The sequence below is a fragment of the Ictidomys tridecemlineatus genome, chromosome 10 (genome assembly GCF_052094955.1).
Source record: "Ictidomys tridecemlineatus isolate mIctTri1 chromosome 10, mIctTri1.hap1, whole genome shotgun sequence".
In the NCBI taxonomy this organism is placed as follows: Eukaryota; Metazoa; Chordata; class Mammalia; order Rodentia; family Sciuridae; genus Ictidomys; species Ictidomys tridecemlineatus.
The window spans coordinates 2,869,237-2,883,021 of NC_135486.1; the positions used below are offsets into that span (position 1 = coordinate 2,869,237).

General features: G+C 36.8%; 1 protein-coding gene across 6 annotated transcripts in view; it reads left to right on the forward strand.

Annotated features, from left to right (window-relative positions):
* Pou2f1 (POU class 2 homeobox 1) overlaps positions 1 to 13,785 on the forward strand; it is a 147,200-nt gene that overhangs the window by 13,754 nt on the left and 119,661 nt on the right. The window lies entirely within an intron of this gene.

Consider the following 13,785-nt stretch of genomic DNA (forward strand, 5'->3'; position numbering starts at 1 on the left):
AAGTAACTTTTGTGTTTTCTTTACCAAATGTCATTGTGTTGTTTCTGCCATTTTGAATGATGTCTGTGGAATAGTAAATATTTATAAATATCATATGTAAGCTTGACTAAGTTTCCAGTCATTTTATACTACTGTTGGTCTAATTTCTATAAATAAAAAGTTATTTGATCTTTCCTTCCCTTTCTTTCCATAATTCTTCTTCCTCTATTTCCCTAGTTGAGAGTTGACTTTTTTTTTTTTTTCAATCTATATACTGTATTCTGGAAATCCCTACTTTCCCTTTGAATATGACCCCCCCCGCCCCTTAATTAAATCTTTTCTTAGATATGTATTAAACATTATCCATTTATTTGTTCATTTTGTTTTTTCTTTGAAACTTAAGTTGGCTTATAGAAATTTATGAACTATAGCAACAAAGCAAAATAATATAAAATATAAAAATATTCAATAAGAAACCTAATATAAAAATCCAACATTTATTTCTAATGGAACAGATTTCTCTAGTAGATTTCATATCTAGTAGATGAAGCAGAAAAGGACACCTGGTGAATTTATGTTTATAAAATTTAAGAACTTTTGTTTTAAAGAAAATCAGCAATTTCTGACACTAAAATTGAGGGAAATTTTATGAACAGTGTGATAAGCAGTAGTGGGATACTTTTATAAATAGTCGGATAAGCAGTAGTTTTGCTATGGATGCCCGAACACATTTCCTCGTGCCTTGCAGAGCGCCTTCAGGTGTCGGCAGGGAGGCAGTGGGGTACTGGTGAGGGCTGCTCAAACCTTCTGACTTAAAATTGGTTCTGCCTTAATGGTTCTATTTTGGCACTGTAGACAAATTTGATACACTCACTCCCACTTTCTCTTTTATTTTTATTCCAGCAGGTGCAGGGAATGCTACCACTCAACATTCCACTCAACAACAATATACTTTGAAAAGTGATCACCTTAATGCAGACATGAAAGTTTTCTGTTAGCATTAAACCAGAGTTTAGGAGCCTGGAATGGATTAGAAGTGACATTAGGTAGGACCAGGTGGTATTGGGACAAGACAGTTGGCTATCCATTTGGGGGGAAAAATTGTATGTCAGAGCACACCTTATACCAAATACAGAAGTTAATTGTGGAGAGATTAGATATTTCACTGTTTGAAGGAAAACTTAAGAGAAATACTAGGACAAGAGAAGGACAATTTATTTAGTTTGGTAATGGAAAGTCTTTTTTGTTATTTTTTTTTTTTGAGTAATTAGAATGGAGACACTGCATATTCTTTACATATGACACCCAGCTCAACTGCCATAAAAGGAAACAATTTAACTGTGTAAAATATTAAAGTTTCTCTTAGCTAAAAAAAACAAAACAAAAACAAAACCCCACTACACATAAAATTGTTAATATAATATATGGTAAGAAAAATATTAGCCTGTGTGAAAGAGGATTAATTTATCTTAATAAGTGCTCTTAGTTATCAGAGATAAATGACAGATGCCTCAATATAAAAATGGCCATGGTGTGTGACAGGCATTTCAGGGAAAACAAGGACTGTGAACATGCTGGCCATGATTCAGAACTTTAGAGAGACCTTTCCCTTATATTAGGTGTTAAGCCAAAGGGTGCAGACAGTGGGTAGAATGTGTGTTTTGCTGGGATAGTGGAGAAATTAAAAATATCAAGGAAAGAATGGTGTTGGAAGGAATACTGGCTGTAACTTAGAGGTAATTGAATGCTTTTTATGACCTCTTGAGTAATTTCATTACTTTGTAGGTAATATTTAAAATCATAAAATAGTTAAATAGAGAAGGAATTTTGCCATTCGTGATTTAACATGCAGTATAATAGCCAACTGAACTTAAACCTTACTTAATTCCTTATGTTTGCAGGAATTATTGATTTCTTCCAAGATCGCTTGTTTCCTAGAGTCATGGAAGTCTTCTGTGTTTTCATTCGCTTTTTCATGTGCTTTCCACAAACACCTTTAGTAAATGCTTCTGCTGTCCTAATGAAGTTTCTGTTTTGCAGTGGCTTGAAGTCCTTCCCTAGAATTTTTATTGTTGCTTCTATGGGGATATCTGTTTTGATTCAGAACTTCTGGAACTTGAGCTTTGGGGACTTCTTGTTCTGTAATGAAATTATCCCCCAAAACTCTCAGCTAGGAGGTAGCAGCTGGCTGGCTCCCCTTTGCTCATCTGCTGCTCATTGGCCAGTGTAAAGCAGGGACCCGGCAGAACCATGTCTTTGGTGGTAACCTATTTGTCTAATTATACACGATTCCAAATTGTCTGTAGAATCTTTTTTTTTTTTTAATAACAGATGAAATAACTAGAAACTTTTGTTTATAAAGGAAGGAATCAGAACTCTTGATTGCTAGTCATGGTGGAGCATGCCTGTAATCCCAGTACCTCAGAAGGCTAAGGCAGGAGGATCCCAAGTTCTAGGCCAGCCTCAGCAATTTTAGCAAGGCCCTGAGCAACTTAGGGAGACCCTAGCTTAAAAAATACATTTGAAAGTGGACTGGGGATGTGGCTTAGTGGTAAAGTGCTTCTGGGTTCAATCCCTGGTACTGAAAATAAAAATTAAATCAATAACAGCAACAAACAAACAACTCTGTTCTAGCTGCTGCTAGGCTGTAAAGAATGAGGTCAGCAAAAGTCATTTGAGCATATAAAGTGATACTGTTATGAATTTGAAAGCAAAGTTGGCTATGGATAAATAATTTGACACAAGGCTGTGGCTTGAGCTAAAATTAATCAGCAAACTAATCAACATGTACCTTCAGTTGGCAGTACTATTTTAAGGTGGAATGGTTCTGGATAATGTGAAATAACAAGGTATCTAGTTGGTTTTTAACCCTGTGTGTGTTTATTGAATAATACTAGCCATGGGCCTGGGATGTAGCTCAGTGGTAGAGTGCTTGCCTAGCATATATAAGGTCCTGTGTTTGATACCCAGCACTGCAAATACATGAGTAATTAAAGCCATAATAATTGACAGCATGCCAAGCACTATTCTAAGTGTTCTATGTGAATTGCCTTATTTCATTGTCACATCCACTGTGTGAGGTGGGCATTATTATTTTATAGATCTGGAAACAGGCATAAGGAAGGTGTGTAATTTTCCAAAAGTTAACTTAACTAGAACCATAACTAGCACCATGAGGAAGAACATGGTGGAGTTAACTTAAAATAATTTAAGGATATTGATTCCAGTTTCCATGCTAACTTTGTTGATTCACATGTTAGATTGGTTAAGGAAGATATTCATAGCAGAAATTCTTTTGTTATTAATTATTTTTTTCAGATTTTGGAAATTTAAGTTATCTATTGGATGGTGAAATATTTTGAGATAATTATGCTTCTAAATGCTGCTTGCTCTCCTGCTTTTATAAAATAATTGTGGACTTTAATTGTAGATGGATTAAGCATTGGTTTTAATAACTGAAGACTTTGCAAGGCTGCGACAGTTGTTTAGTCTGCCAGTGACTTAAAATAAACACCACAGGTAAAGGTTTGAGCACCATGGGCAGTGGTGGAAGAGGACCACAAGCAGGTGGTCCCTTCGGCAGGAACCAGTTTTGTGTTATATACCTCATGAAAGACTCCCTTGCTCTTGGTGTCTCTGAAAAGCTGTTAAAGCTGGTACATGAACAGCATCTGGTATAAGAAACCCAGATCACAGAGAGACTCCAAGATGAGCTTTCTCATCATGTCAGTGTGTTGAAGCAGTGACTGACATTTCTCACAGGGTGACAGCAAAAGCAGAAGAAGTGATGCTATCAGGAATTTGAAAACAAAATTGACTGTGGATAAATAAGTGGACAACAGTCTGTGGCTTGAGAACCTAGATAACTGACTGCATTTTGTCCTGAGATGGACAAGAGGAGCAAGAATATTCTTTCTTCCACACATAAGTAAACTACAGATTTACCGTTTTTGAAAAACTAGCCCAAATCAGAAGTCATAATTCAACTCTTTATATAGGCACATTAGGAAATGTTATTTGTTTTTACTAGCAAAGTAACAAGTGAAGGAACTTTAAGAGTTTATTGCTTTGCTGTACAATGATGTTTTGGATATAGGAAAGTGAATGATATCTTCTTTTGCGTAGGATAAATATTCTACCTGTACATTGTAGGCAAAATGCAGAAACCTGTGTCAATAACGTGATATAAACAGATGTCTGTTCTCTCCGTGTTCCTTAGTTTTGCAAAGTGAACTCTTTTTGGCTCATTAAAATTTTGAGGAATTATCTTTTAGTTGGTTCTTTGGTGCCACTCTGAAACTTTATGTTCATTTCTTTCAACTGTCATCAAATGTTTCAGTGCCTGCTGTGTGTTAGGATCTGTTTAAGAAACTTCAGAAAATCTAGACTCTGAGAAGTTATCTGTAAAAGTGCTTCCTCCCATAACTGTGGTCAGAATTAAAGGAGAGGATGTGTAATAAGACTGCTGAGTACATTACTGGAACACTGAAATCTGCCAGTTTATAGTAGCTGTTATTTTCAAACCTTTTCATAACTTTGAACCCTCATGGTAAAAAAGCAAGTATGAACAGGTGCTACAACTTTTAATGTATCATACAAATTTACAAACATAAAAAGCAAATAATGCCTTTATTTTTAAAAGCTTATTTGATTTTAAGGTACTGTACCTAGATAAGCAATAAATTGTAGAAGACTAAATGAATTTACTTATCAGAAATATCACTACCATATTTAAAGTTACATGTTGTTCTCATTCCATGCATACTAGATTTTGTTTAATTTCCCTCTTAAGTTCTCCAGTTGCAGGTTGTTATTAGAACCCCTTGAGGGGAGAAGCTAAGTACTATTCATTTTAGCATAGTGTTTAGCTCATAGTGCACACTGATTAAATATTTCCTAGACTGTTTTCTTGAAGCAAATTAGTTTTAGAATTGACTGCTTTCATTATAACGTGTCTTGTGTAATTGGTACTGTGACCACCACTGCAGACATGCTGCTGGACATGTGTAATCGGTACTGTGACCACCACTGCAGACATGCTGCTGGACATGTGTAATTGGTACTGTGACCACCACTGCAGACATGCTGCTGGACATGTGTAATTGGTACTGTGACCACCACTGCAGACATGCTGCTGGACATGTGTAATCGGTACTGTGACCACCACTGCAGACATGCTGCTGGACATGTGTAATTGGTACTGTGACCACCACTGCAGATATGCTGTTAAACATAGCAGACCCAGAACTTAGCAGCCATTACCTAGAGCCGTTTGTTCTTTTGCCCTCTAATCTGCATCTTGTCTCCATCACTGACCCAAGCAGAATGTCCCTGTGTCTGCCATGCTCTAAATCATATTGCTAGGCTCCTACTCATTCTGAGAATCCTGAGAAAACAAAGGTCCTCTTGTAGTAGGGCTTACAGAGTTGGTTGGAGGGCTGGGGTAGTGTGAGACCAGGTTCTGGATCTCTGGAACTGGGAATACGTCTTAGGTTGGAGAGAGTCTTTGTGGGTCAGGAACGTGGGCAAGGCCTAGTTGGGTCCTTTGCTTCAGGCCCCTCACAATGCAGCAGTTGAAGCTTCAGCTGGGTGGAGACCTCTGTCTAAGCTCACTCACTTGGTGGTTGGCTCTGACTGATAGACCGAGGTCCTTATTTCCTTCCTGATGGATGGCCAAAGGCTGCTCTCAGTTCCTTGCCATGTGGCCTTCTCCGTCCTGCTTCATCAGAGCGTGTACATGAGAAGAGCCCAAGAGCATACTGGCAAGGAAGGAGCACTAGCAAATGGAAATCATAACTCTGCAACAAAATTGCAGAGGTGACATCCGTTTTGCAGTTTTGTTGGAGGAAAATTACTTGATCCACCCCACACTGGAGGCATAGATAACAGGAGTTGAGAGTACCTGGAAGGAGGACTATCTTAGAAATCTGCTTAACACAGGATTGTCAAATAAAATGTAAAAACCTAAAAGAGCCCTGAAACCCCAAAGTTAAGAGACCTGCTTATCTGGATGTATATTCAGCTGGTGGAATAGGAAGGGAGGTGATCCCTTCCTTGAGAAGTTTTTCTCCAGGGGAAGGTGGTGGGTGGGCCATGGAAGCCCATGCACAGAGGGTGGAAAGGCTCCCCCTTTTCTAGAGGGAAGGATCTGTATATTACATAGTTGTCTTCTAGCAACATCTTTCAGAAAATAACACAAACATGACAGGAAAAATAGTGAATGTTAGAAAAACTAAAGTTTCTGGAGCTTACCATTGTCATGAGATTGCAAAGCACAATTTTATGATAGTAGTGGGATGTTAGAACACCTGGTTGACAGAGGAGGACAAAGAGTATCTAAGTGATGTTTGCATTACTTGTAGGGTACAAGCCAAAATGTTTGGTTTCCTGTCCAGCTTTCCAGAAGTTTCCACTGCCAGTTTTGCCACTGCCTGCTTGTTTGATCTTAATTTCTTTGGGCTAAAATTTCTTCATCTGCAGAATACAGCCTTGGATTAAGCGATGAAGACAGTTCTATACAGCTTCAAAGTTCTTTTAGAGAGCTTGAGTTCAGATGGGAAGGAAATAAAAAGGTAAACCTATGTTAAGGATAATTTAAGGCAAACTTTTAGAAATGTATATGAAATTTCTTAATGACTTCCCTGTCATCTCTCCTTTATCTTTTCTTATTATCTGGTTTTCCTCTCCTGTAGAACCCACTATAGAATAAAGGCAGTGAGGTTATTAACTTTATAGTCTTTATTAAGTATCCTGTATTATGAAATACACTTATCAGAACTCAGTCAAAGGTCACTGTGTCCATATTTTCTTTAGCTTTATTTAATGCCTGAAGTTGAGAGAGAGATTAGGCCTTGGGAGAGAAGAGTAGGAGCACATTCTTGCAAAGCAGAAACAATACAGGCTTTTTCTTTTCTTTTGAAGATGATTGTGTAAGTTACCTTATAGGAAACTCTAGAACCCAACTGTAAAAGTGAAGGAATTTTGAGTAATAGTTTTTAGAATAGTTGGTAAAATGTTTCAGATAACAAATTCTAGTAGGCCATTATATGACTCAAATAATTTCAAATTCAAAATATGACACATTTTCCAAGAAGCTGTGATAAGATTTTATTATAAAATTGTCTATATCAGCTATTCTGTCTGAATAAGAAGCTATTTTTCATACCTTTTCCTTTCTAAAAAGTCCAGACAAAATAATACTTTAAAAAAATCTTGCCAACAAATATAAAAATATAAGCACAGTGAGCTGGGTGCTGTGGCACAAGCTTATAATCCCAGTGGCTCTGGTGGCTGAAGCAGAGGCAGGAGGATCGCTTCAGCAACTTAGCAAGACACTGTCTCAAAAAATGGAGTTGGGAAGGTGAGCAGGGGTTTATTAAGCACCCCTGGATTCAATCCCTAGTACCAAAAGACAAAACAAAACACTCCTTTCTCCTTCACTTTAAAAAGGTTAAATTTGGATATAACTTAAAAAAAGAAAAATGTATCTATTTGATGGAAGGAGTAATACTGTTTTTAAGAAATTGACAAAATAAAACAATATGCTAGCCTGGTCACTTGTGTCTTACTGAGTACTTTCCCAGTCCTCACCGCGGTCTATAAGCATAGGTATTTTTGTACTACTGTTTTTACACACGAGGAAACAAGTTTGGAGAGCTGAAATAACTCATCTGAGATGACCCCGATATAGGTGGTAGAGCTGGGGCACAGACCCTGAGCTCCCAGCTTCCTTGCCTATGTCTCCCCACTGAGAATTGGTTAGAATTTTTTTTTTTTTGGTGGACTAATAGAAATGAAGCATTACTGTATTTCTTAAAATTGATTTATGTCTAGTTGCCGTGAAACTATTAGTAGGTTGAAAACTAAATAATGGTGCTTTAAAGTTTAATGCTAAATGTAATTTTGTGAGGTTATATGTGTTGCTTAAGTTTTATGACCCAGAGTTTAAAGATTTTTTTTCATAAAGGGCCCTTACAAAATAGTGCATATATTTTAATCTTTACCTCGATTTTATTTTTCCTTCAACTGTTCCCTCTTTCAAAATTCCTTATTTTTATTGTTGCAAATTTCTGAAAACACCACATCCCTACTTGAGTTTCCATTTTGAGTGTTATAGTGCTTATTAGCTTCTGTCTTAACTGGAATATGGAATTGTTTATAGATTCTTTTATTCTGTGGATAATGTAATGATCTGGTATATGTCATTCTATATTACTAACTTTGGGGTAGGAATTCTGTTGTTGGTCAGTAACCTAAGTAAAGCATATCTTTCTGACTTACAGGAAAAGGAAAGGAAACACAGAAACATAGCTTGGCTTTTATATATATCTTCCTATGTACCTTTGAAAAGGTGTACTTTAAAAAATTAGCTTAACCAGGTGCAGTGGTACATGCCTGGAATCCCAGAGGCTCAGGAGGCTGAGGCAGGAAGATCACAAGTTCAGAGCCATCCGTAGCAGTGGTGAGGCACTAAGCAACTCAGTGAGACCCTGTCTCTAAATAAAATACAAAAAATAGGGCTGGGGATGTGGCCCAGTGGTTGAGTGCCCCTGAGTTCAATCCCTAGTACACCAAAAAAGAAAGAAAGAAAGAAAGAAAAGTTGGCTTAAACAAAAAATGCAAGTAAAATGCCATTTAGTTTTGAATATTGTTTAAATTTTGCTGTCTAATGTTTTTAGGATTACATGTGGAGGGAAGTCAGCCATGGACACTACTCAGTTTCTGATTGGGAGGGAGGGAAAGTATCAACTGCTGGTGATAGGGTGATGTGTGGATTGTGAAGAGTTACCCGTTACCATTTTCCTAACACCGTAAAAACAGCTTTACTCCTTTTAGTTGGTTGTCAGATTTTGGAATGGTTTAGTTATGAGAATACTGTGTGCATATTTTGAATTTAAGAAACACTGGGAAATTGTAATTTTTTGCATGTGCAGTGCTCTTTAAGAACTTGGTAAGTAGTGTGTTTTTTAAGTTGTTTAGCTATAGCATAGTTATAAATGACAGATAAGATGTTAAGTTTGTAGATCAACTCAAAGGATGAATTTGTTTTTCTTGGTGCTTTTCAAGAAAGCATAAATCAGTCATCAAAGGCTGCAGTGACTGGTTAATTCATTTATTTGACATTTATGGTCTAAAATCCATCAGGTGCCATGTTACACTGGTTTATAAACATTACTTCACTTATTTTTTAATAGTTCCCTGAACTATAATCAGAAAACTTCAATCCTGGAAGTTGAGGGGAGGGATATGCGGACAGCTGAGTCCACTTAAAGTCACAGTAGCCTGTGAACACACGGTTGAAGGGTGTAGACCCAGTGTGCCTGGAAGAGGCTCACTCAGCCCAGGTGACTAGGAAGGGAGTAAGAGCCAGGGAAGAGTTTTGAGGAAGATAGAAGTTAGGTTGGGATCAGAGCCTTGGGAGCATCAGTAAAATGAATCACATATATAAACTAGGTTTTTTTGTTGGGATTCTAAAAGCAAAATCAATACTTTATTGGAGTAGCTTCAGAATTGTTTTCCTCAAGATAAGTAAGGATTTAAAAATGGTACAACATTTTCATATAATAGTGAATTGTTTTGTGCGTGTGTGAGAGAGAGAGATGTATTATATGAGTAGATCATGGGTTATTAGTCTTAAACCTGAATCCATTTATACTATAATAAATAACACCTAATATTTATCAAATTCATGTATTTATTTTCTTGAGAAAAATATACTGAGAAATATACTTAACCACTAAGTTTGGAGAGGCATTTTCAAAATATTAATGGGGAAGTTTTATTTTCTTTTATGATTTCTATATTGAGTTCTAGGGAAAATGGCCTTTTTCCATTCAAGGGTTGTACTTGGAACCTCGCCTGGGACAGATCTGAGCTGGTTGGACTGGCTATAGATATGTTAATCCACTTTGCAAAACCCCCTGTGCTGAGTGGGTTAAAACACTCGTTTTTTCATCACCGAATAGATGGTATAGCAGCATCACAGTGGATAATAGGATAAGACAGTTCAGTTCTCTGTTTCCTGTTTGCTCTAAATGTCTTGATTATTTAAATCAATGTATTTCTCTTCTGAGGTTTGGCAGTTTTCTCCATGTTTTAAAATGTGTTTTCTTACCTCTTATAAAAGAATCTCTCTAGAAGTTTCTACAAATGAAGGGCAGCCTATTTGCTATTAAGATTATCTGAATAGGTCTCTGTAGATAGTATGTGTTAGAACCAAAAACTCAAGGTTATTTTGTGTTATGTCTTTGCAAAAAAGAAGCACAGTCTCTCTGCAGTCTATCTGTAGAATATGCCTACAAAACAGCAGTCAAGAGTAACAGACATGTTTGAAGAATTCAAGCACATTTTCCAAAGCCCTATCCAAAATCTTGTTCTTACGCAGTTGTTCATATTGAAGTCCATTAGGGAGTCACTAATAGCAAGGTTTTGTAGGGGGACTTAAGACTCCAATTCTGTCTTTAATGTTAATTTTTTCTTACTGAAAATGAGCCCCATGTTATACTCCATTGTTGATAATATGAAAATACAAACCAAATTACTATGTTCTGAATAATTATGCAGTTGTTGCAGCTTTTATTATAGTTTTTTTTTACTTTGTTGTTAACTTCACACTAAAGAATGTTCATAACTGAGCCACAAGTGGCAAAATAAATCAAAGTAGTTCTGATTATTAAAAATACTTTTAAATTTCTTTAATCATGATGTTCAGTGTGATAGTTTCTTGCTTGTAGCTGAATCAGATTGTCATGTATAACTGGTCTGTGACTTCTGATCTCCTGTGTGATGACAGGAGGAAAAGCATGCATCCCTCTAGGATGGAGGGTCTGGTTCCTGTGCCCAGGACATGCTGGCTGGCATTTTGCCAGGAACTTTGGGTATTGACTGATTTATGTGTACATCTAACTAAGTTTACATAATTTAATTGGGCCTTCGGGTTTTTAAAAAATATCTTGTTTTATTGCACCACGGTGTTCATTACAATGCGTATTTTAAAATCTGGTGACCTAAAGAGCAATTTATGATGAATTTCCTAATGAAATGCTTATGAAACTTGGACAAACTTGATTATCAAGGGACAGGTTCACTTAGGAGAACAAGAGTTTTATTTCAAAGCAAAGCCTACAGTATTACATTTAATGATTTGAATTACTATGTTTTTATTTCTCATCAGCCCAAGAATTTATACTTGAGGGTTAGGAACAGAAACAAAACTTGTAGCCTCTGTGGATTCTATAATGATTTACTAAACAACTCTTTTGTCGAACAAGTTTCCATTTTTCCCACTATCCTTTTTCATTCTCTTATTTCTCTAGTTTTATTTTTTTTCAGCATGAAATTTGGTAAAGTTAGTAAAGTTTTTTTTTCTTATTTTTGGAGACTCACAAAATTGCTCAAACTCACAACCCTCCAACCTCAGAATCCCAAGTAACTGGGATTACAGGGATCTGCTTCTACTCTTGGCAAGAATTTTTTATTTTAAAGAAATAGAGTTCATCTTAGTCTTTTTTTGGTTGTTGATTTTTGTTTTGTTTTCCCTCTTTCTTTAACTTGGTATCAGGTTGCCACTCACTGGGTTGGCTGAGGGAAAGTTTTTGTCTTTACTATGATTAGCCAACTAACCTACCTTCCCTGTTCCCTCCCTCCCTCTTTGCTTTTCTGATGCAATTAGGAAAAAAAAAAAGGCAACTTCAGGAACATTCAGACTCTAGCTGCATGTAGGAATTTTTATCAGTTTAGTTTTTTCTTTTTCCATATTTTTCATTGGTCTGTTATAGTTGTACCTAATGGTGGGATTCATTGTTATATTTTAGGACATGCACACAATGGGATTATTTGGCCAGTATCTTTCCCCAGTATTTCCCCTTTCCCTTCCCTTCTCCCTCCCCTGGGTCTCTTTCCTCTACTCTACTGATCTCCCTTGGATTTTCATGAGATCCTCCTCTTCTTTCTTTTCCTTTTTCCTTTCTTCCTTCCACATAGGAGAGAGAACTTAGGACACCTGACCTTGTGTGTTTGGCTTATTTTAACAGTGTCCTCAAATTCCATCCATTTTCCTGCAGATGAATAATGTCATTCTTTATGACTGAGTAAAACTTCATTGTGTATATCTGCATTTCTTTTTTTTTTTTAAAGAGAGAGAGAGAATTTTAATATTTATTTTTTAGTTATCGGCGGACACAACATCTTTGTATGTGGTGCTGAGGATCGAACCCGTGCCGCACGCATGCTAGGCGAGTGCGCTACCACTTGAGCCACATCCCCAGCCCCAATATCTGCATTTCTTTATCCACTCATCCATTGATAGACAATTGGTGTGGTTCCATAGTTGGGCTGCTGTCACTTGTGCTGCTCTGAACCTGGGTAGGCAGTATCACTGGAGTGTGGCTGACTTTAATTCTTCAGGGTACACAGGAGCAGTGGTGCAGCTGCTCCTCATAGGGTGGTTCTGTGCCTAGTCTTTGAGGAACCTTCACACTGACTTGCACAGTGGTTATACCAACTTACAGTCCCACAACAGTGTAAAAGTTATTGTTTGTATTCTTGACAGTCTGATTTATCTGTTTAGTTTTATAAAAAAAAATTTAGCTGTTGATGGACCTTTATTTATTTATTTATATGTGGTGCTGAGGATTGAACCCAGTGCCTCACACATGCTAGGCAAGCTCTACCACTGAGCCACAACCCCAGCCCTATCTGTTTATTTTTGAAATAGAATGCAGAACGGAACTTCTTCTGACTTGGTTAGGTCCTTGCACAAAACATTTCAGACTTATGTATCATACTGTGAAATCATTTGCTTCAATGACACTTTTTATTTTTTAAAACCTGTTCACACATTATTCAGTTTTTGAAGAGTCTTTTGATCATGGTCTTTCAAACCAGGAAAATGCCTTAGTATTGTTTTTAAAAATTTAATCAGCATAGTAATCTGACTTAAAGGTTTTGATGGAATACAAGTGAAGTATTCGGCAACCTCATTCTGGGTGATGTATGTTTGTTTGAGTGTTGTGCCAGTGTGCTTGAGCTGCAGTGTTCGTTTCTCAGCTTCCTGAGGGCAGCCACTGTGCCTCTGGTTTCACTTTACTAGTCCAACAGAACTAGTGTCTGACTCTGAAGATGGGCAGAAAATGCTTAAATTGAATTTTGGTGTCAGAAAAAATGGTGTTTCTTTGTGTATTGCCCAACTTTGATTCATGCTATAATTGTGTTTCACATGTATCTTGATTCTTGGCATGTGGCATATGAAGAAGGCAATATTTGTTTTATTATGCCTTGGTAAAAAGCAACCTTATCCTTAACCATTGAAGAACTTGAAGTTAAAAAATCAGGAGCATTATCATCCCTGGCTTCAGCAAATTAACCTATGGATAATGTACAGCTTTTGGTTATCAGAGAAGATGTGATTCAGATAACTTTTTTTAAAAATCTGTCTCCTCCCCTACTCTTCACCTAATGAATAATTTAAAAAAAATTAACTGGGATGCCCATGGTTCATTTTCTTTTCTTGGGTGATTTTTTTATGACTATAATTAATAATAATTGAATCTTTAAGCAGATTATGATTGGTTAGCATTTTTACCTAGAAAATGAAGTTAGGTAACTTGAATCACCCTGAAGCTTTTTTTCATAATGTGCAGGTCTGGTTTTTCATCTAGGAGATTGTGTTTTGGTAGGTTTGATATTCTGTGAGCCCAGGCATCTGTATTTTTATAGAAGTTTTAAAATTATTTTGATTCATGCTTGCTTCTGAGAACCACAGGAATAGGGCAAATCTGTGAATAGAAAAATGCTGTGAGAGATCAT